Consider the following 22,330-nt stretch of genomic DNA (forward strand, 5'->3'; position numbering starts at 1 on the left):
ATCCAAATTCTTCTCAACTAAAACACTTTGACTGACAGCCTTCAACACAGGAATAAACTATGACTTTGGTAGTAGGAAATTGGTTTATTTGATGTTGAACTGTTGACTCCAAGGGGCATGCTGGCACTACAAGGTTAATGGTGACCAGATGACTTTGGATGATTGGTTTGAACACAAATGACCTTGTCAGTTTATATAAAACCTCCCGGCTTCAGCTCAGGCGAAACGACCCGCTTGACTTAAGCATATGAGTCAGCGGAGGAAAAGAAACTAACAAGGATTCCGCTAGTAGCGGCGAGCGAAGGGGAATAAGCCCAGCACTAAGAGTCAATTGAATCCTTCGGGAGGCAATTTCGACCGATGCAGTGTTTGGGAGCCTCGTAAGACTGTCGTTTGTCCAGTCTAAAGTCCTCATGAATGTGGCCCGATATCCCGGAGAGGGTGTCAGGCCCGTGAGACGGATAAACGCTCGGCATTCCGAGGTCTCTCTAGAGTCGTGTTGCTTGAGAATGCAGCTCTAATCATGTGGTAAACTCCATCTAAAGCTAAATACGAGTGTGAGACCAATGCAAGACAAGTACCGCAAGGGAAAGTTGAAAAGAACTCTGAAGAGAGTTAAACATTTCGGGAAATCCACCAGGGGTTTAATACGGAAGGACTTTCGAAGTTCGAGCCATCTTCGGGATCATCGATGCGGGTAGCGAGTGCTGATGTGATCGCTTAGGGCAGCCTCGGCTGTTCTCTGGTCATGTTGGTCATCTAAGTTGCTCACGGCGTGCATTCCAGAGTGGATTCGTAATCCGCACGCGGCTGGAACGGTGTCAAAGGACCCAGTGCTTTTGTCGCTTCGGCTTCAAGACGCTGGATTCCCGGCAACGATTCGGCCCAGTTTCTGTTGCTGGGAGCCTCTTTGTGGGTCTCCTGGGTGAGCGGAGAGCCGGCAAGTTCCTTCCGACCGGTCTTGAAAAACGGACCAAGGAGTCTAACTTGTGCGCGAGTCGTAGGTCGATGAGAAGGCTGATGGCGGAATGAAAGTTAAGGCATTGCTTGCGATGCTGATGGGAGATCCTTCTCCTCTGGAGAGAACGCATCCCAGGGGCGTCGTAATCCCGTTGCGGATGCGACGCACCTAGAACACACATGATGGGACCCGAAAGATGGTCACCTATGTCTAGCCAGGTCGGAGTCAGGGGAAACCCTGATGAAGGACCGAAGCGATTCTGACGTGCAAATCGATCGTCGGAGCTTGGTATAGGGGCGAAAGACTAATCGAACCATCTAGTCGCTTGGTCCTCCCGACTTGTCCCTCAGCAGCGCTGGCGCTCAATCAAAGGAGACGGGAGTCTAATCCGGTAAAGCGACTGAGTAGAGGCCTTGGGGCCTTAACGGCCTCAACCTCGTCTCTAACTTTCACTGGGTGAGATGCCTTGCCGACCGTGGTGTTGTTGGCGGCAAGGATTTGGGATCCGAGTTCCCAGTGGGCCACTTTTGGTAAGCAGGACTGGCGCTGTGGGATGAACCAACTGTCTGGTTAAAGTGCCCAAACAAATGCATATTCCCGATCCCACGGAAAGGAGTTGGTTGCTCCAGACAGCAGGACGCTGGCCATGGAGGTCGGAAAAGGCTTAGGAGTGTGTAACAATTAACCTGCCGAAGAAACTAGCCCTTAAAATGGGAGTCGCTTTAGCATTGTGCTGACACCGGACCGCCAGTCGCAGAGCTCGTCGATCCTTGGTGATCGTCGCTGACGCGCCGGTGAGTAGGGAGGTCGCACTGGTTGCGTTGAAGGGTTTGGGCGTGAGCCTGCCTGGAACGGCCAGTGGTGCAGATCTTGGTTGTAGTAGCAAATACTCGAGAGAGATCCTTGAGGCCTGACGTGGGGGAGGGTTCCATGTGAACAGTGGTTGGACATGGGTCAGTCGGTCCTAAGCCCAACCTGAGCATTGTACTTGAGCAACGTCCGTCCATTCCTGTCGGTCCTTGAAAACCATGGTGAGGGCCACGTCTACTCCTCCCACCAGACCATTCCGATAACCGCTTCAGGTCCCCAGAGTGAACAGCCTCTGGGCGATAGATGAATGTAGGTAAGGGAAATTGGCAAATTGGATCCTTAACTTCGGGATACGGATTGGCTCTGAAGGTTGAGGGTGTCGGGCTTGGAGCAAGATGCGACTGGCTACCGAGTTAGGCTTGGGTGCTCGCAAGGGTGCTCGATCCCTTCTCAAGCTGTTCGTGGACGGCCCAAGCAGTGCTTTTAGTGCCTTGCTTCGGCTTGGTGCGGAGCCTCGGCGCCCAATGAACGACCAACTCAGAACTGGCACGATCCAGGGGAATCCGACTGTCTAATTAAAACAAAGCATTGCGAAGGCGCCATCGCGTGTTGACACAATCTGATTTCTGCCCAGTGCTCTGAATGTCGAAGTGAAGAAATTCAACGAAGCGCGGGTATACGGCGGGAGTAACTATGACTCTCTTAAGGGGGGCAAGTGGTCTCTCCAGACAACCGGATACTGTTACAATACGCAGTTCGGACCTTCACGATGATCTTCGCGGGAGTCCCTAACTCTCACCGATATATGTGAGGGAGTATGGCAGTCCTTTAGGTAGGAAGGGAACGGCCGCATATATCAGAGGGAGGGCTTAGCGTTGTCAGTCAAAGGCAACAACTACTAAAGGTGTTCTGTTGGTACGATGGCAGCTAGGGTCCAGTGGTACCTCTCTCGTAGGAAACCACCCAGGTGTACCAGGTAAGGGAGGTGCACCCGTTATATATCACCTGACAGAAATGGAAAGCACTAATAAAGATCAAATCACTGTCCGTATAGCCTCGGAGACAGACAGACGGGGTGAGAGCAATGTAGGTGAGCATGTTCGTCGGCCACATCGCGAAAACCAGGCTCCTTGTTCTTCAATATCCGGTGACGTATCCGGATCCGGAATCCTGGACTACGAAAGCATGACTTGTCGTTTATGTGGATACAAGTCCCGAGCGCATAAGCTCTTGGCGGAGCATATGACTCAGAAACACCAAGTGAGAAGTGTGACTTGCCGGTGCCCGAAGCGTTCACAAACCTACGACAAGTTGTCGTCGGTGAGTGAGCACTTCCTGCACTGCAAAGGTTCTGGCCCGCGAGGTGTAGCTGAGTCATCCATGGCTCAAACATCATTTGTGAGGTTTTGGTAGAAGATAGGAGTGTTTTAGCCTGTTTAGATGGTGGCAGGCGAAGTGATGTTGTTAGAAGTGATGTTGTTATGGGTAGTTTCGATGAGGTAGGCATCGAAGATGTTGTGAGTGTTTTAGAAGACCAGGGAGACGTTGGTATCGTTGGGACGCTGGGTTCTTCGGAACCCACTACCCAAGCCAACGTCAGTGTGGCTGAGGGCCCCATGTTAAAGTGCATTGTTGCTGGCTGTGGCAGGGGTTTTATGTCTGTGTCGGCTTTGGGACAGCATATGCGACACCACCACCGAGTCAAACACAATGAGCGTTTTGCGGGAATTAAAAGGGCTAGGTGGTGTCACAACGAACTGAATCAGGTCGCAGACATCGAATATAAACACGGAAAACTAATAAACATCAATCAGTTTATTGCTTCAGAGTTGCCTGGCAGGACAGTGAAGACGATACAGAAGGCCCGTAAGCGACCCGAGTCCCTTGGGATATTTGAATACCTTGTACGTCGGCGTGCTGACCGCAAGGCCAGACTGATATCCCCACAGAAGAAAAGGTACAAAATCAGGGAGTCAACCACCGAACCCAGCGACGAAACAGAGCTCTATGGAGAGCTAGATGCGGGTGTGATAGAAGAGGATCTTGTTGTTGGAGAGGTGGCAACGGCGGACGGCCCCCCCCTCGAGGTCTTCATTCCAGTGTTTGAAGGGATGACCCTCGGAGCAAGAAGCTTTAGGGATACAGGCCTTCTTGTGCTGGAAGAAAAGTTATCTGCTGATAAACTCTTTAGGAAGATCTCGGACAGATACCTCAAAAGCGCTGGGATGGAGAAACGGATGACGGGAGGGAGTAGAAGAGGTGGGAGACGGTCTGGCAGTATGTTAGGCCTCAACAGACAAAAACCTGCCCAGGACACTACTTCTAAACGAAGAGTTTGAAAGGATAGACCCCAGGGAAGGAAGTTTCGAATTTGTCAGGAGCTATTCAGACGCCGTGAGAAGGACTGCTTAGACGCAGTCCTAAGTGTGAATGGGATTGAAGGAGAGGAAAAAATACTCACCTCTAGGGAGCAGGCTGCGCTTCTCGCAGAGAAGCTTCTCAGAGATGAGGAAGGATTCGTACCCTCAGTAGCAAAGCTGGGGGACGAGATGACATCTCAAACTTCCCCTGAAGAAGTGAGTAGAACCCTCAACTCCTTCAATGACAAGTCAGCCCCCGGGGCTGATTTGCTCAAGTGTCCAGTCCTGAAAAAGGTGGACCCCCATGTCTTGGCTATTCTGTTAAATGTCTTTTGTGTGGGAGCCAAAGAGGTTTTGTATGTAGATCTGGTTGTTTCAAGAATATATGTACTGTCAGAACTGTGATCAAGGAGGCGCGCCCTCAGGGAAGAACCATCTGCCTCGTTACAGTTGATCTGTCCAAAGCGTTTGATACGGTGCAGCACTCAAGTGTGCTCCGGGCATGGAATTGTTTCTCTGCGAGCGACAAACTGTGGCCTGAGTGATTAACGGAATATATTCAGATGTGTCTAAACAGCTGAAGATGGGGAGGGAAAAACTAGGTCACGTTCAGATGAGAGTTGGAGTTGAACAAGGGGACCCTCTGAGTCCGACGCTGTTTAAAATGGTTATAAACGAGTTCCTTGCCGCCGTGAATCGAAGTGCAACCGTTGCTAATGCACCAGGATTCCGCTATGGTGGAGTGAAAGTTGCAACGATTAGGTACGCTGATGATATATTGCAAATTTCGGAGTCCCGCCATGGGGCTCAAACGTTAATGGAGGGATTATACGATTTTTGCAGGCGCCAGAACCTGCGGATCAAACCCGGTAAGTGTCAATCGTTGTGCCTAGAATGGCAGATTAAAGCTAAGAGCCACAAGGTCTTGGGAGATGTCATTCTTTTCAAGCGTACAAAGGAGGAGGCTCTTGTTGAGGAAGGCCCCGTAGGTATGCCGGCCATTAGCGTGACTGGGTCTCTAAGTTATCTTGGAGTCCAGATACGGACAGATGGAAGTTGTTTAACCAATGATGCCGACGTCACGTCCTAGCTAGCAAAGCTAGAAAGGGCCCCCCTTAAGGGGGCGCAGAAGATTAAATTGGCGAAACTTCTGGTTGATCGTCATTTCTATACAATCTCTTCGGCTGACCCCACCATCTGTCGCCTAGGGCGGTGCGATAGAACACTACGTTCTTTTGCCAAGAGGGTGTTACACCTTCCTAAGTCGACCGCTACCAGCTTCCTATATACCAAGACCAGGGACAGAGGTCTTGACCTCTCCTGGATTCTCGAAAAGGTGATGACGTTTCTGGGGGGTCAGTTGCGTAAGCTTCGGACCTCCTCAGACTTTTGGATCATTTCACTCAGTAGTACCCAGTTGGTACAACGATTGCAAAGCCGTTGCGATAAGTTTAAAGTTCGAAATTGGCAATATGATTTCTCCCAGACCTGGCAGGTTCATGGGGCAAACTTACTCAAGGCATACCAAATCACCAACTTCTGGCTTCCAGGCCAGACCCCCTTCTTTAAGAGGCGACTCTATAACCATGCGATTCAGTTGCAGAATCAGTTATACCCAACCACAAGGACCCAGTACAACTCCTACCCTTTGACGAATATGTGCAGGCACGGATGTCCTTCGCAGGAAACTATTCAACATGTCCTACAATCCTGTGTGTGCGTCCACGGGGCCCAGGTCAAGTGGCATGACTCCGTGGTCAATTCTCTGATAGAGCATGTTAAAGGAAGCAACTTTAGGTATATACACGAAAAATATTTGACTTATGGCACAAAAAGGCTCAAACCTGATCTCGTAATTGTTAAGCTAGGTGTGGCCTACATTGCAGATGTTACGGTGGCTTACGATCACCCGATGGTATTTAATAGAGAAGCTGAAGAAAAGATACGAAAGTATGGCGTACTCACCCCCGGGGGTATGCCCTCTGACTTAGGCGAAATTTCCAAGCTTGAGGTTGTCCCAGTTGTGCTTGGGGCTCGGGGAGGTTGGAGAAGTGCCAACTCGAAAATTAACATCATCAGGGTAATTAAAGCAAGCTTATTGATGTTGAGGCTACATGGTAGCTTTCAGAGCTCACGAAACGGCAACGGTAACAATGCATTAACCCTCAAAGGTAGAACTACTTAACGTCGTAGGAACAGTATAGTATCTCCTCGGAGGTCATGGAAGGATGCCTATGGCAGATAAGGGACTGCTCTGTCGGGGACAGATCGTTTTTTTTTAGAAGAGGTGGGGGGCGGTCTGGGAGTAGGTTCGGCCTCCTTAGACTTACCCAGGACACTGTTGAGAGACGAGATGGACCACAGGCAGGGTACCTATGGCCAAGCCCGATACTAGGACGGGTCTGTAGGTGGATGACGGGTGATGGAAGGTTATAGCTGGAACCTGGCTTCCGGAGAGTGGAGTTACCAGGGCAGGTCTAATTTTCAGGCCTCGTCAGTGGCATCTCACCTAACCGGCGGCTTTGTAAGGCTTCTTCTCAATAGACTTTTGAATTTTCCTTTCTTATCTCTGTTCTTTTCTAATTTAAACGTTAGTATGTTACAGTCTACTCCCCTTATGGGATTGGGCTGATCAGGACCGTTTGGGGCCTCTAGGTTGACAAAGGGCCATGAAATCCCGTTGTCAACCCAGATCTGCCGGTATTTTAACCCTCAGAGGGCTCAGTTGAGAACCTGCGCAGGTGAGCTCACTCCTTAGTTAGAAGGAGTGAGTCTAGAGATTGGAGCCTTCGGGCTGTATTGATGAGTATCAGGTGCGCGGGTACTCTCTCCTCCTAGTTGTAGTCTTGGGTTCTAGGACCAAGGTGGCGGCCAGGAGACAAATGTTCAAGCAAAAAAAGCCAAATGCCTCGTCATCTAATTAGTGACCAGCACGAATGGATTAACAAGATTTCCACTGCCCCTATCTTCTGTCTAGCGAACCCACTGCCAGAGGAAGGGGCCTGGTAACGTATGCGGGGAAAGAAGAACCTGTTGAGCTTGACTCTAGTTTGGCATTGTGGAGTGACATGAGAGGTGTAGCATAAGTGGGAGATGGTAACATCGGCAATAAAATACCACTACTTTCTTGGTCGCTTCACTTACTCAGTGAAGCGGAAGCATGGCCCTTTGGGGACTTGTTTGGGGTGTCAAGGGAGTCCACCTGCGGGTGGCGCTTTCGATCTGTGCTGAGGACAGTGCCGGATGGGGAGTTTGACTGGGACGGTACATCTGTCAAATGACAACGCAGGTGTCCTAAGGTCAGCTCAGGGAGGACAGAAACCTCCCGTAGAGCAAAAGGGCAAATGCTGGCTTGATCCCGACTTTCAGTACGAGTACAGAATGCGAAAGCACGGCCTATCGATCCTTTTGGCGTTAAGAGTTTTAAGCAAGAAGTGTCAGAAAAGTTTCCACGGGGATAAGTGGCTTGTGACGGCCAAGCGTTCATATCGATGTCGCTTTTTGATCCTTCGATGTCGGCTCTTCCTATCATTGCGAAGCAGTATTCGCCAAGAGTAGGATTGTTCACCCGCCTACAGGGAGCGTGAGCTGGGTTTAGACCGTCGTGAGACTGGTTAGTTTTACCCTACAGACGTTCAAAGCCGTTGCTTTAGTAATCCTGCAAAGTACAAGAGAAACCGCAGGTTCGGACATTTGGTTTTGCACTTGGTCGAACGGCCAATGGTGCGAGGCTACGTCCGTGTGAGTAGACCTGACAGCCTCTGAAGGTAGAATATGTGCTTTAGTTCAAAACTGTACAGTGCATTCGGATTCACTGGTGGCTCAAAGTAACCTGTTCATTTGGCTTTTAGAACTGGATGCTAGAGATTCGGAGACCAGTTTCGGTGGTTGCTTGCGCTCGAGAGACGGCAACAGGGCAGCTTCACCGTCGAATAAATAAAATATTCCATGAGGTCGAATGCCAAAGTCACTTCTAGACGACTTGGGTACCGGCCAGGGTGTTGTAAACGGTAGAGCAGTAATTTAAACTGCGATTTGCTGAGACTAAGCCTACGACCGGGAGATTTGCCTTGGCAGCGGGCAAGTCCCCCAAATTCGCTTAAATGATTTTCAAACGTCGGTCGTAAGTAATCGTGTATCGAGAGTTAGGGTCATTCTAAACCCATTCTATGGGTAGCGGAAACTAGGATGACTCGGCGAGAGTGTCAAGACTCGGGGAATATCTTGACACGAGCAGTGAATGGGAATAAAAAGTATTCCTTTCTCTGTCTATGTGTTTTCGAAGCTCACACAGTGATTTTGGTCTTTTTTGCGACCTATGGGCACCCGCACTTTAAATTGAATCAGGCAAAATGTATTAAGTGAAGTCTTTGGTTTTAGAGTCCAAGCGTGTTTTCCTTTTTAAACCATTTAACCATAATATCTTTTTTTTGTTTTTTTGTTTTTTTTTGTCTGTTCATTTGTCTTTTTTCAGTATACATCCAGATCTTTTCAAGCTAGTGCTTCACGCACACAGGGAGAGTTTTGTTTCAAACCAAGTCCTTTGATTTTGAATTGTAGTTATCAAGTATTTTGCAGTAGGTTGCATAGGTTACATCAAGACATGGCTAATTGTAGACAGAGAAAGCCAAGACAGATAGTCCAAATAATTGACAGGCAAATGTTTAAATGGCTGGGGCATGGGTAAATTGCAGGAGTAGGAGCTGAAGGCCTTGACTGAGTCTGTTGATTTTGAATTGGAGTTATCAAGTATTTTGCAGTAGGTTGCATAGGTTGCATCAAGATATGGCTAATTGTAGACAGAGAAAAGCCAAGTTATATAGTCCAAGTAGTTGAGAGGCAAATGTTGAAATGGCTGGGGCACGGGTAAATGGCAGGAGTATGCATGACTCTCTTATTGGACACATACTTGTTTGTTAGTTTTTGGAAACGCATGCCTGCCTACAGTCTCAGGCATGCTGACCAAGAATTAAAAATTGACATAAAACCGTTAGATTGCCTGTAATGAGTGGCAAACAAGGCACGCCCGCCTATGGTCTTAAGAAGGTTGACCAAGAATTTAGAATTCATATAGGACCATAAATTTGCCTGAAATAACAGGCAAACAATCGTTTAAAGCCATCTTTATCTTTCAAATAGTACCTATTCGTTGCCTAAGCTTAGCCCCATATTCTGAAAAAAATTTGAATTTTTCACAAATTTTTGAAAATTTTGGGTCACTTGCCAGAGACTCTGGGCGGGTGGGCGCCCCCAAATATTGTCCTAAATTCCTCTCTCAATTTAGCACTTGTTCAAGGATGCCCAGCGTCTCCAACCACTTTCCCAATAATATCTCAGCTCAGTTCAGCAATATGAGCCAATTTCCCCTTTTTCAAGTTTAGGGTCACTGGCCTGAGACTCTGGGCAGGTGAGGTGGGCACCTCCAAAAATTGTCCTAACTTCCACTCTCGCCTTAGAACTTATTCATGGATACCTAGAACCGTCACCGGTTAGACTGTTTCCCGAGCGGTAACCATACATGCGCTACACACATACCAACAATATTTTTTTTCATTTTCACATGGGGTCCCAATCTAGCCCATGTCCATCGCTTAGCATTCATCTTACACACATAACAACAATATTTTTTCCATTTTCACATGGGGTCCCAATCTAGCCCATGTCCATCGCTTAGCATTTAGGCTTTGACAAATAAAGCCCCGATAGTCAGACCCCAACGCTCCAATCTGAACACTGAACACTAAAAAATGTCCAAATATTGTCTAATAATTAATTAAAAATTTGCATTCTGAACCCCTGCCGATAATCCAAAGACCTTAAATGAGGGGGGTCACTATGCATTGAAAATAGTGAAAAATGAAATTTGCACAGAATGCTGGACCAAGATGAGGCAATTTATAGATACTATTTGGAAAGTGATTGGAGACGCCGGGCACGCCCTTCCTGCCTATCCTGAAGAGAGAAGCTTGAATGTTAAGCGAGCGACATGGGCTAAATTGGGATTCCATGTGAAAATGAAAAAATATTGTTGGTATATATTTACCAAAGGGTCACCACCTGAGCAACGGTCTAATTATTCACGGCATTAGACATCCGTGAACAGGTGCTAGAGTGAGAACTATCTGTCTTGGCTTTGCTCTGTCTACAATTAGCCATGTCTTGATGCAACCTATGAAACCTACTGCAAAATAATTGATAACTTCAATTCACATTTGCCTCTAAATTACTTGGACTATCTGTCTTGGCTTTTCTCTGTCTACAATTAGCCATGATTTGATGCAAACTATGCAACCTACTGCAAAACACTTGATAACTTCAATTCATAATAGAAGAGGCCTTGATTTTAAGGCGTGAATGTCCCCGGAAGAGCTGTCAAAAATGTGGAACAGTGAGGCACGAGACATACTGTGAACAAGCTTTGAAAAAATAGTATGTGTGCGTGTGTTAGCAAATTTAGTTTAGTTTTACCCATACGAGTCTTAGAAAATTTGACTTTTTCTTGAAAATGATTGTAAGGCACCTAACCATACTGATTACGTTATTATAATTTAAACATTGCGCTATAGGCTGATCTCCACTGGTATGAAGTCATACACAAAAAATTTGACATCACAATTATACTTTACGTCATTGGCGCTAAATATGGATGCTGACGTCATCGACTATAGTCATTAATTAGTTTTTGCAGGTTCAAATCAGTTTCAAGGAATAAAGCAATGACAGCATGTCTGACGAAAATGACTACGTATCAATCATTGGTAACTGTGATTCTAACGCTGTAAACTCTACTACTAAGAACATAAATGATCCAAATTCCAGCAAACTCAAGAAAAAGGTGAAATATGAAGACATAAAGGCCATTTCCTGAGGACTGGCCTTCTGCAGGCTCCACCTAAATGAGTAGAAAGAAGGAGAAATAAAAATAGAAAAATTTGTGCATGGCTCCAATTCATGGTTTGAATTTTATGCAGATATCAAACTGAGCCCAAGTCATTTCGCACCCTACGTCATGTCACAAGAACTAATATTTATACTATTATAAAACAGTATGTGTGTGTGTGTATTTTAGCAAGTTTCAAACCCAACATCTAATGAATTTAGATAAAATTCAAAGCAACTATTCAATGTTCAAAATAGACAGTCATAATAGTATACTGTGAAAGGGAATGGTTCCAAAACAGTAGAAACTGTTTAATTTGGCAGGGAAAGAGACAGTTTTCTGGAATATCCATTGAATCTAATAAGATCTAGTGACCTTATCAAAATAGGAAACCATTCCAAAAACAAATATGGTATCATTACTTGGAAAAAGGAAAGCAACAGCTGGGAAAAATAGGCATAATTGGACCAAAAAAACATTTTTTTTTCAGCAAGGCAATATGCCACCTCAATCCTCTATGGTTTTAATATTAGGTCATAAGTAAGCATGGGCACTATTTCTGTTTTCTGTTTATGTTCTGTTTTTAAAGTACCTGTTTCTGTTCTGTTCATGCAAAAATACAGAAACAGAACAGAAACATATGACCTGTTTTTTATTTACCTGTTCTGTTCTGTTTCTGTTTTTATAATAGCTATTTCGTCCTGTTTCTGTTTTTTTTCAACCTGTTTTTCTTCTGTTTTGATTCTATTTATGTGATTCGAGAATGAGATATTTGAGTATTTCGAACTTACAAAATGGTTTTTTAAATCATAAATTGAAATTATGAAGAAGCGTGACTACACCTTATCCGATTTTTAGAATTGGAACGTCAGTAAAATGATGGAAATTAGTCCGTCAAACATATCAAATAGTGCTGTTATTGTTTCAGCTAGGCAGAATTAGGGACTGGGGATCAGATGATAGTAGATATTTACTTAAATGTTAGCGGTGGAATATCTAGAGGTAACCCGCTCCACCCTCCAAGACTTTCTCTGGCGCCCTCATTCCTTTTTTCATTCTTTTTTTCGAATAAATTTGTCAACCTGGTCAATTATTGGCACCTTTTTTACATTGGGTCCCCCCAAGATTTTGCACATTGTCGCCCTTGTCACATTAGGCCTTCCCAGAGACTTCGCTTTAGATCTGTCCCTGAATGTTGGTACGGTAAAGGTGCAGTTTAATTCCACTAAAACAGCGTTTATTTTACTTTACGTTATTCCGTCAATTGAGCAGGAAAGTTGCACAGGCACTGTCCAGGAGAAGCAGGATACAAACAAATCACGTATTACTGTATATGTTTCCCTACGTTTCTGGGATTATAGGGAACTAGCACTTTACTGAAAACACAAAATAATTTAGGAATTTTGGTACAGTAAAAGCAAAACCAATTAAGGACATTTTTTACGGAATAAAAATGAAGTATTTTAGGATTGTTGCTTTATTTTTTTTTTTCGTTTAATTTGGTATCACTTCTGCACAATGGCTCAGTTCAATGACTGGCTCTCGTTTCGGTTCTGAAAAGAACATGTCGTAATTAATTTGTAGACAACTTCGAAGTAAAGCCATCTTGATAGCATTATGACTAAAGACTAGCTTTAGAATTTGTACCATTACTTGAAATTCACTCTTGCGTAGAGACAAATAACTGGATTTCAGAGTTCATATGATATCTTATTTCATCTTCATTTCAAGTAGTACTTAGATCTATTTCTTAAAGTTTAAGATTGTATATTACTCATTATTTGTATTATAGCTGGCGAGACCAAAATGCTACCTGATAAACAATCCAATATTTCTGTATACTGATAGTTACTGATGTCACAACTGATGTAAGACTATAAAAAACTTTAAAGATTAGTTGTTGTTGTCAGGCTACATACTCACTTTTGACTCCCAAATTTATATTCATGTTTTTTATACTTGACTTTTGTGTTTTCAGTAAAGTGCTAGTTTTCTATAATCCTAGAAACCTAGGGAAACATAATTCGTTGGTTTATCTGTATTATTTTTATTGATATTTATTAGATAGGCTGCAAAGTAACAATTTTTGTCCGTTTTAAGTTTCAACTTTACTCTTTACTTCCCTCGGAAAACTATTTTTTCAAAATTAATATTTGATAAGCCAGATACGAAACAGCTTATTTAAAATACAACTGGGGGCTTGAAAGCACTAACCTGGGGAAGCATCCATCATCACATAAATGTTGATGCCAGAACAAAAAAAGTTAAAAAGAAGGCCGGTGAAAATAATTCAGAAGGCCTTTTCTTTTCCTTTTTCTGAAATTTCCGGAAGTGAAGATACTTTTGCTGAAGAATCTGATCAAACTGAGGCAGTATCTATGGAAGAGGGTGGTGAAACTGAAGGAGAAGAACAATGGGGAGCTGGGAGTCTGTCAGAAAACGAAGTTGCAGCCCAGGCTATCCAATGAACTGTTAAACTTACTCAAACATTATTAAAATCTCGAAAACTACATAGAAAACTAAAAGTTTCCACTGGCCAGCATGGTAACATTAAAAGATGTTGCAAAGAGAGTGACCTTTATTATCATATCCCTCTTGAAGTAAAAGTTCGATGAAATAGCACATTGGAAATGATTGAATCTACAATCAAACTTAGGGAGCCTGGAAAAAGTTTTTACATTTGACAAATGCAACAATTCTATTAGTAGTCTCTGGCTTTTGTCTAATGGTTGGACTATACTAGAAGCTGATATTACCATACACAATACCACTGTAATGGTAAGTGCTTCTTCATATCCAACTGGCAGTCGAGCACAGTTAGTCTTAGAAGGGCTTGAGCTCTGTTGTAATACTAGAGCCGGTAATAGTCCAATTTTGCACCCCTTAAAGAAGTCATAATCGTGGATCCAGAAAAGGATTGTATTACAAGCCTTCATTTTGAAATTCATCTTTCCCAAAAGGCAGCTTACCTAGATCCTTCAACATTTGAAAGGTCTTCACTTGGGGACTGTTCTCTGGTTTCTCAACCTTTGACACCATTATTGTAGGAAACATTAAGTAATGGGGCAGAGACTGCAAGAAAGGCTACTCCAACATGCCTGTGCACTGCTGATGTCCTTGAGGTTATGGTAGAGTCCGATAAGGAAAGCTGATTCCAGTTGTTTCGGATACAATAGGTTTCAAAATTGTTAGAAACCTATGTCCAAAATGTCCTGTAGTGTTAGCAACTCTGCCGTAAATGCCTTAGAATCTTTTGAGGAGAAACTGCTAGTCTATCTTTTAGAGTGTTGTGGAGCTTTCCCGTGAGAAATTTCTTCTTCATTAATTCACCTAAATACAGCAATGTGAATCTATATAAATCAGGGTGGGGGAGTAAATTTTTCTTATATTACACCTTTGCAATATTGGTAGATCCAGATTTTGTAATGGGGAGGGGGGTGGGCACGGCTACAAAATAAATTTAGTATTCTTGGATTGTGTAATTATAGTTAGTTATAACTAAGGGTGTCACCAAGGCCGTACCCAGGATTTTTTCAGAGAGGGGGGGGGGCGGTTACCCAAAAAAAAACTCAGAAAACGCATAAAAAATTTGTTTATATCCATTTTTGTTACGTTTTTACGAGTCAGACAAACATTTCTGGGGAGGGGTTCAAACCCCCCTACCCCCCCCCCCCTACTGGGTACAGCCTTGGGTGTCGCTACCCCTTCTCCATTGGGAATGGACCATGAAAACGTGCCTACATAATCAAAAGCATGTCCGCTCGTATTCTTAAAACCAAAGTTTAAAATAGTATTAATTTCTATGATAGAGCAAGTGCATGCATTGGAGAAAGTATTTTCTGCCAAAAAGCAACGAAAATTTCAAAATAAGTTGTCAAAAATTACAATTTTACTATATTTGCATCCCTTTGAAAACATATTTAAGAGAAGAGAATACTTAAAAAAAACGTATTATGTAGCAAAGAGTCTAAATTTCTTTGAAATTCAGAATTTGAGAAATGTCATATTACTTATTTACTTAAGAACGAAGTTGGTTGAGGGCCTAGAAAAATATTTTCTAGCGCAAAGCACCGTAAAATATGCGAAGTACCCTTAAACCATTAGTTTTTCTTTTGAAAAACTTTCACACAAATTGGCTAGGAAATAATTAATCTTAAAAGGCTGTTTTAAGCCCCGAGGTAACGAAAAATTTATAATTGGCAGTAAGAAATGTCATTATTCCCGTGCATTTTTCTTCTTTCATATTTTTGTTTAAGATGGCTTCCAAACATCAGGATGGGGAGAGGGGAAAGCATGATTTTGAGGAGGAAATTACCACCTCACAAATTAACTAAATTCTCTGCTTAAATACTAATGACTTTGAGCTGATTGCGTTATTTCAGGCTGAAAATTAATTTCTTTTCGAAATGTCTCAAGTAACTAGTATACATTTCCGGAAAATTTGAGTAGATGCTGTATAAACATAAAAGTGTATTTTTGGAACGGGAAAATGGAAGAAAATAACCATAAAAAAATAATGGCACTATTTGTGTGCACAGATAGTTTTTCGTCACTTTATTAGAAAACCTGCTCTTTTTTGTGGAAAAAATTCTGCAATAGTACTAGGTTTTTTCAAGTGTTACCACCGGGGAAAAGCGCTACCTGTGTCAAGTGTCATTCCTGAGAAAAATTCTAAAATAGGGAGAGACTAAAAGGTTAATGTTTCCATATTGGAGGCCCATTCATTTTATGGACTCAAACCAAGAGATCTTTCCGGAGGTGCCAAAAATCGCTCTAAAGCCTCTAGTGTACCACTACTAGTGTATCAAGCAAACATGCATTTTTTATTATTGTGCAGATTATTGCAGATTATTTCGTGCCGAAGCAGTATGCCCAGACACTGTCTAAATAAGGGTAAAGCACAAATTTTAAACAATAAGCTTTAAGGCTTTAAAAACTGATGTTATAATTAGCTTAGAGATAATTAGCCGAAAACTTATCATTTAGAATTTTTCTTTCTTTAATGTTTAGGTATTCGAAAAACAGCTGTTTAAACAGCTTTTTTTAACAAAAACAGCTGTTTTGTGTTTTACCAAAAAGCAGAACAGAAACAGAAACAGGTTTTCTGTTTTTTTGGTGACCTGTTCTGTTTCATTCAAGCCCTGTTTATTTTGTTTCTGTTTCTTCAGAAAAACAGAACAGTGCCCATGCTTAGTCATAAGCACTTACCTTTTCAATTGACTTTATATAGTTAATTTAATGACACTTTTTAGTGTCCCTTTTAATTTTATATGTATTTTTATTTAGTTCTTTTTTGTGTTTATTCACTTATTACTCCCCCCCCCTCTTTCTTAATGTCCCTTTTTATTATCTTTCTTAACTTGTGTTTGTGGTATTTTTTTTTTAAGTTTAGTTTAACCCTTTCCGGCACGAATTATGAAATCGTCAGAAAATTTTGCTTTTTTTATATTTCCTGTGCCCCTGGGCTTAGAAACCGACAAATATTGAACTAAAAAAAATTTATTCCAACTATGAAATGAAATATAAGGTGGTGTCTGGTAGAGACCACCTTGAAACATATGCAGAAAAAATCTCACTTCTGGCGAAAAGGACTAAAGCAGTTCTTTGTGTAATTCATGCCAAATAGAACGTTACAGACTGAACATTACTATTTTGTGTAATGGGGCTTAATATTTCTACTACATTGAGCACAACTTTTTGAAGTAGCTTGAACAGGTAAGTGTTTTTTATTGATCCAATCTCTTTTATGGAGGAACGTAAAGCTTGAATTTGGGGAAAACTTTCAATTTTCTGGATGCCCAACCTCTCTCACCCTTGCACAAATAACTTCCAACCAAACCAGTAACAATGCAACATCTAAAGTCTTTCAACGTCATCTTGTTAGCACCTGGTATAGTGGACAACTTGAACAAGACAAAGGCATTGATTGTTGTAATGTCTATGAAGTGCCACAGTAGGCAGTGCCACCACTTTCTGCTTTTCTGTCAATCCCATTGAGACCTCAACATATCAGCTTTGTTAATGCATGCCAAAAACTTGTTGTACTCGACTACCACGTTTGGGCATGTAACTTGGGCAATAGATCCAACTTTCTCCTTCCTACCAATCTGTGTCACTTCTCTTCCTTTATGAATCGTCGAAAGAAGTTGTACACATCATTTGTCCTTCCAGTATACACAAAAGATTCCATCTGAACTCGCAGCATAGTCCAAATCACCTTATCTCAGCTCTAATTTGGCTTTGAGTTTGGGTAGACCTTTACGGTTTGCCTGACCTGCACCACAGCAGTAGAGCTTTTTGTTCTTCCTTTTTTCCAAGTTTCCTTTTTTTAAGTTAAAAATCGCTCTAAAGCCTCTAGTGTACCACTACTAGTGTATCAAGCAAACATGCATTTTTTATTATTGTGCAGATTAATGCAGATTATTTCGTGCGGAAGCAGTATGCCCAGACACTGTTCGAACAAGAGTAAAGCACAATTTTTAAATGATAAGGTTAAAGGCTTTAACAACTGATGTTATAGTTAGCTTTGAAATAATTAGCCAAAACTTATCATTTAGAATTTTTCTTTCTTTAATGTTTAGGTGTTCGAAAAACAAATGTTTTTTTTTAAACAGCTGTTTTGTGTTTTTACCAAAAACAGAAAAGAAACAGAAAAAAGTTTTCTGTTTTTTTGGTGACCTGTTATGTTTCATTCCAGCCCGGTTTTTTGTTCTGTTTATTCGGAAAAACAGAACAGTGCCCATGCTTAGTCATAAGCACTTACCTTTTCAATTGACTTTATATAGTTAATTTATTAAAACTTTTTAGTGTCCCTTTTAATTTTAAATGTATTTTTATTTAGTTCTTTTTTGTGTTTATTCACTTATTACTCCCCCCCCCCCCTCTTTCTTAATGTCCCTTTTTATTATCTTTTTTAACTTGTGTTTGTGGTATTTTTTTAAGTTTAGTTTAACCAGTTTTTATTTTTTCAACCTTTTATTTGACTTTTTACAATAAAATTATTAACTCACAAATCATTGTCCATTTTCATTTTTTTTTTTTTTGCCTTTTTGCCAGTTATTGCCAGGTATTGTGACTCCAAAGTCCGAATTCGGCCTTTGTGGGCTTATGGTAGTAATTTTTAAAATAAATATCTTACCAACCTTTTAGAGATCATAAATAAATCTAACTCAATAGTGGAGGTTCTAGAGCTTAATGAAAAATTTTAATGAATGAACTTGAAACTGCATTATGAATGAAAAATGTTTAATTCCATTTTTCTTTACTTATTTGTGTTTTCTTTACTTTTGCTTATGGTCACCTTCAAAAGTTGAGAACCATGTTTGTTTTTATAAAACAAATGTTTGTTACCATGTCTGATGCCTTGGCATTCATTGACGCTAGTGATGTCAAAGACCCTTCTGCAGGTGAAAGTGATGATGACCTCTTTGAGCCTCACAATATAGAACCTGAAGATAGAAGTGAAGATGAAGATCCTAACATCGCCTTCCTTGCAGGCAATGAAAGCATCATCAATGATGAAGTATCTGAACTTTTGTCTGATTTTGAAGATGATATGCCTCTAGCCAAGCAGGCTCAAATATTGCAGCAACCAATAAAACAACCAGAATGGAGGGAAAGCACAAGGTTTGAGGTTCATATCAGTAAGAGATAGAGCTATCTTTACTGACCAATCTGTTTGGAAACCAGAAGTTTTTCACACAGTACTTCCCCCAGTCTTTTTCGATGAGATGGCATATTCCACAAACTACACCAATAAAAAAAATCCCAAAAGAGCCTGAAAGTCAATAGTGACAAACTCAAGACATTTTTTGAAGTTGTAATATTGATGGATAATCCCAAATATCTTCAATTCAAAAGATACTGGAAGGCACAGTACTGTACAAACCAGATATCAGAAAATATTGGAAAAACCATTTCTTCACTCTAAGGAGCTATCTAAAATTTGTTGTATATGAGGAAATCTCTGACAACATTAAGAAAAACAATTGGTTGTGGAGAGTTCAGTCAATTATCAGAGTTCAGTTTTTGTATTGTTTGCCTTTCTTTTCCAAGGAACAAAATTGTTCAATTGGTGAGCAGATGATTGCATTTTATGGAAAAACTTCATTAAGGCAGTACGTACCCAATAAGCCAAATCCCATTGGCCTCAAAAACTTTGTTTTGGCTAATCCAAAGGGCCTCATACTTGACTGAGATTTATCAGGGTGCCACTATGGTTCCTGAAAGTATGCAATGCCATGCCCTTGCAGCTGGAATCAAACTAAGGCTATCTCAATCTCTCCCACCCAGATCTAGCCTCTACTTTGATTGATTTTTCTACTCAACAAAAGGAATCAACCTTCAGTGCAAAATATTGATAAATGGAACTGGCACAATCATGCAAATTAGATTTGGAAAAGAGACCATACCTCTGAAGCCAGAGAAAGAAATAAAGAAGAAAGGGCGAGGGCAAAGCATTACATTTGTGCAAGCAGATTGGAAACTAGCCATCATTGAATGGTTTGATTTAAGAATTGTGACACTAGGCTCAAATTGCAAAGCAGTAGATGAATAGACAACAGTGGAAAGATGGGACAAAAAGCAGGGGAGGAAGATCACAATCTCTTGCCCAAGGTCAATAGCTGACTACAACAAGCACATGGGCAGAGTGGAAATGGCTGACTGTGTGATTAGTTATTCTCAATTCCAGAATTACAAAATGACCCATAAGATTCCTTCACCATTTTAATGATGCTGCATACTCATATTCTTTTTATCAATATGCAGGCTCAAGAAGAAAATAGCAGGCCAAAATTGAACAAATTAATCTTAAATCATTTTTATGTTGCAGAGTACCTTCTCTGTCAGCCAAAACTGGAGCAGTATGTTGATAAAAATAAATGTGTTATATAGTCGACATGTTTATTTACTTGGTTAGGAACCAATGTCCATGGGAGTGGACAGTGGATTTTGGAGAGGGGGGAGTGAAAAATTTTTTGAAGTCATTTCTGAAATCAGTAATTTTTTAACACTAGTTAAGTAAAAAGCATGCGTCTTCAATGCCTATATCTATGCTGGTAGTCAGGAGGTATATTATAGTATTATTTAGCTTTGTAGGCTAAGCCAGTTGTTTAGGTAGGTGTTAAACCAGTAAATTGAAAACTGTGATAAAATCAATAACCATAAATGCATGGGAAATGTATAATTTGGCCTATATATTTGTACATGAGGGGGAGGGGTGTTGGTAAACTATAGTGGAGCTGTAGTTGTAATGCATTAACTATGATGGAAAAATTCTACTTTTGGCTATCATGGAGAGGGGTTAGGTTAGGAAAATGAAACTTTCAGGGATGGGTCTACAGGCTAAAGTATGTCCCGGGAAGGTATTTTGAAGTACTTATCTCCACTCCTTCTCCCTCTAAAGGGTCCTGATCTTTGATGACCTCTAAAAAAATGTTTGTTACAAAAGTTAAAAGTAGATCTTCTTCTTAAATGAAGTACAACAAAATTATTTTTAGTTTCACAACTTTTCAATCCCAATTTATAACATTTTAAATATATGCAAATACATCTCCTAAATTTTGAAAAAAAACATTGATATGGCTTAAAACTCTACTCAAATAGCAGGAATTGTATTTACAGAACTAAAGGCACAGAAAAAGAAACTGATAACTGAAAATTAAGGTAAAATCTTGTTTTGTCAAAATTTCAATAGGTATAGACATGTCATGTAGGCAACTTTCAGGACCCTCAAGAGGGAGAAGGAGTGGAGGCAGGTACTTCAAAATACCTTCCCAAGACATACTTTAGCCTGTAGCTCCATCCCTGAAAATTTCATAATCCATAACTAACCGCTTTCCAAGAAAGCCAAAAGTAGCTAAAGTAGAATTTTAAACATTTTAACATTTATATTTTTCAAATTCAAATATAATTCTTCAGTGGCATCGTTTGGGGGTGGTAAGTGGGCAGTTCCCCCCCCCCCCAAAAAAAAAAAAATTGGAAAAAGCTTTTATATAGCCCATGCCCCTTGACTCTCAGGATGTGGAACTTTTTTGTCCCCTCAAAAAATGCTGGAGCTATGCTCCTGTAATTCTCCATACTGTAAATGACTTATATACAGAACTTAGAAACTTTATTGGTAAATATTTACCAAATCATATTATTAACTTACAAACAAAGTAAACATACTACTTGATGCCTTTTTTTCTTCTCTTTCCAAATATAATAATCATTTTTGTTGGAAATGAATTTTATCCCCACCCCCATATATACAAATTCAGGGTATATATTTGCACATAAGGGGGTAGGGGTACATTTTAATTCTGATGTAAATGGGAGGTAAGTTTAAACTTGACACCCACCCCCCTAATGTGCAAATATATACCCTGAATTGGTATATATAGGGGTGGGGTAGAATTCATTTCAGTAAAAATTTAGGATTGTGGCCCCTGATAAGGAGACATGTTAAGAAAACAATTCTTACTTTAAAATATGTATGATGATCCTAGTTCTTATATTATCCAATGGGAGAACCTATATCATCAAGTCTTTCCACTAAAAATCCTTCTTTTTCCAGCTTAAGAGAAAAAGCTCCCTAAAATCACCACGTTGAGATTCAATGCTTAAGTCTTTTGAAATTGCTGCTATAAATTGCTGCCAAATAAGTTGTTTTATAGATACTGTTCAGCATGTGTGACACAGCGCGTGTTTAAAGAAAAAGCAGTGGTATATTGAAATTATAGAAATTGTGAATTCTGCTTGAAATCATGCCATTAACAAAAAATTTATGTGTCTTATGTGACAATAAAATTATGTCTTTTAGACTATACCATCAAGGTCAAGGTGATGGACAGCAATTATTAATGAATCATAACATTGTGCCAACTAAACTGTTTTGCCCTCATTGTCATATTGAATACTATTTTGATGAATCACAAAATGGATTCCAATATAGAAAAACAAGAACAGAGCAATGTGGGCATAAACTTATTAAAAAAAAGTGCACTTTTAGTCAAAGTATTAATACAGGGACTTGGTGCAAAAATGCAAACATATTGTATCAACAAATAGCAGAGATTATGCTGATTTTTTGCAGTTTAGACAGAGGAGCTCATATTCAGCAATTTATGGTTGATGAGATTGGCATATCATCAGCAACTGCTGTTGATTGGCAAAGTTTTTGTTGCAAAATATGCCTTGACTTTATTGACAAACACAGTTGTAAATTGGGTAGTCCTGGAAAAATAGTCGAAATAGATGAAGCAAAGATAGGGAAAAGAAAATACAATAGGGGATGCTATATTGAAGCACAGTGGGTGTTTGGAGGTATTGAGAGAG

General features: G+C 41.0%; 1 pseudogene; it reads left to right on the forward strand.

The window, feature by feature from the left end:
- Positions 1-206: 206 nt before the first annotated feature.
- On the forward strand, positions 207-8,200 carry LOC148939591 (large subunit ribosomal RNA; annotated as a pseudogene).
- The last annotated feature ends 14,130 nt before the right edge of the window (positions 8,201-22,330 follow it).

This window comes from Artemia sp. Qi Xiang Cuo, chromosome 21, assembly GCF_049724085.1.
Source record: "Artemia sp. Qi Xiang Cuo chromosome 21, ASM4972408v1, whole genome shotgun sequence".
Lineage (NCBI taxonomy): Eukaryota > Metazoa > Arthropoda > Branchiopoda > Anostraca > Artemiidae > Artemia > Artemia sp. Qi Xiang Cuo.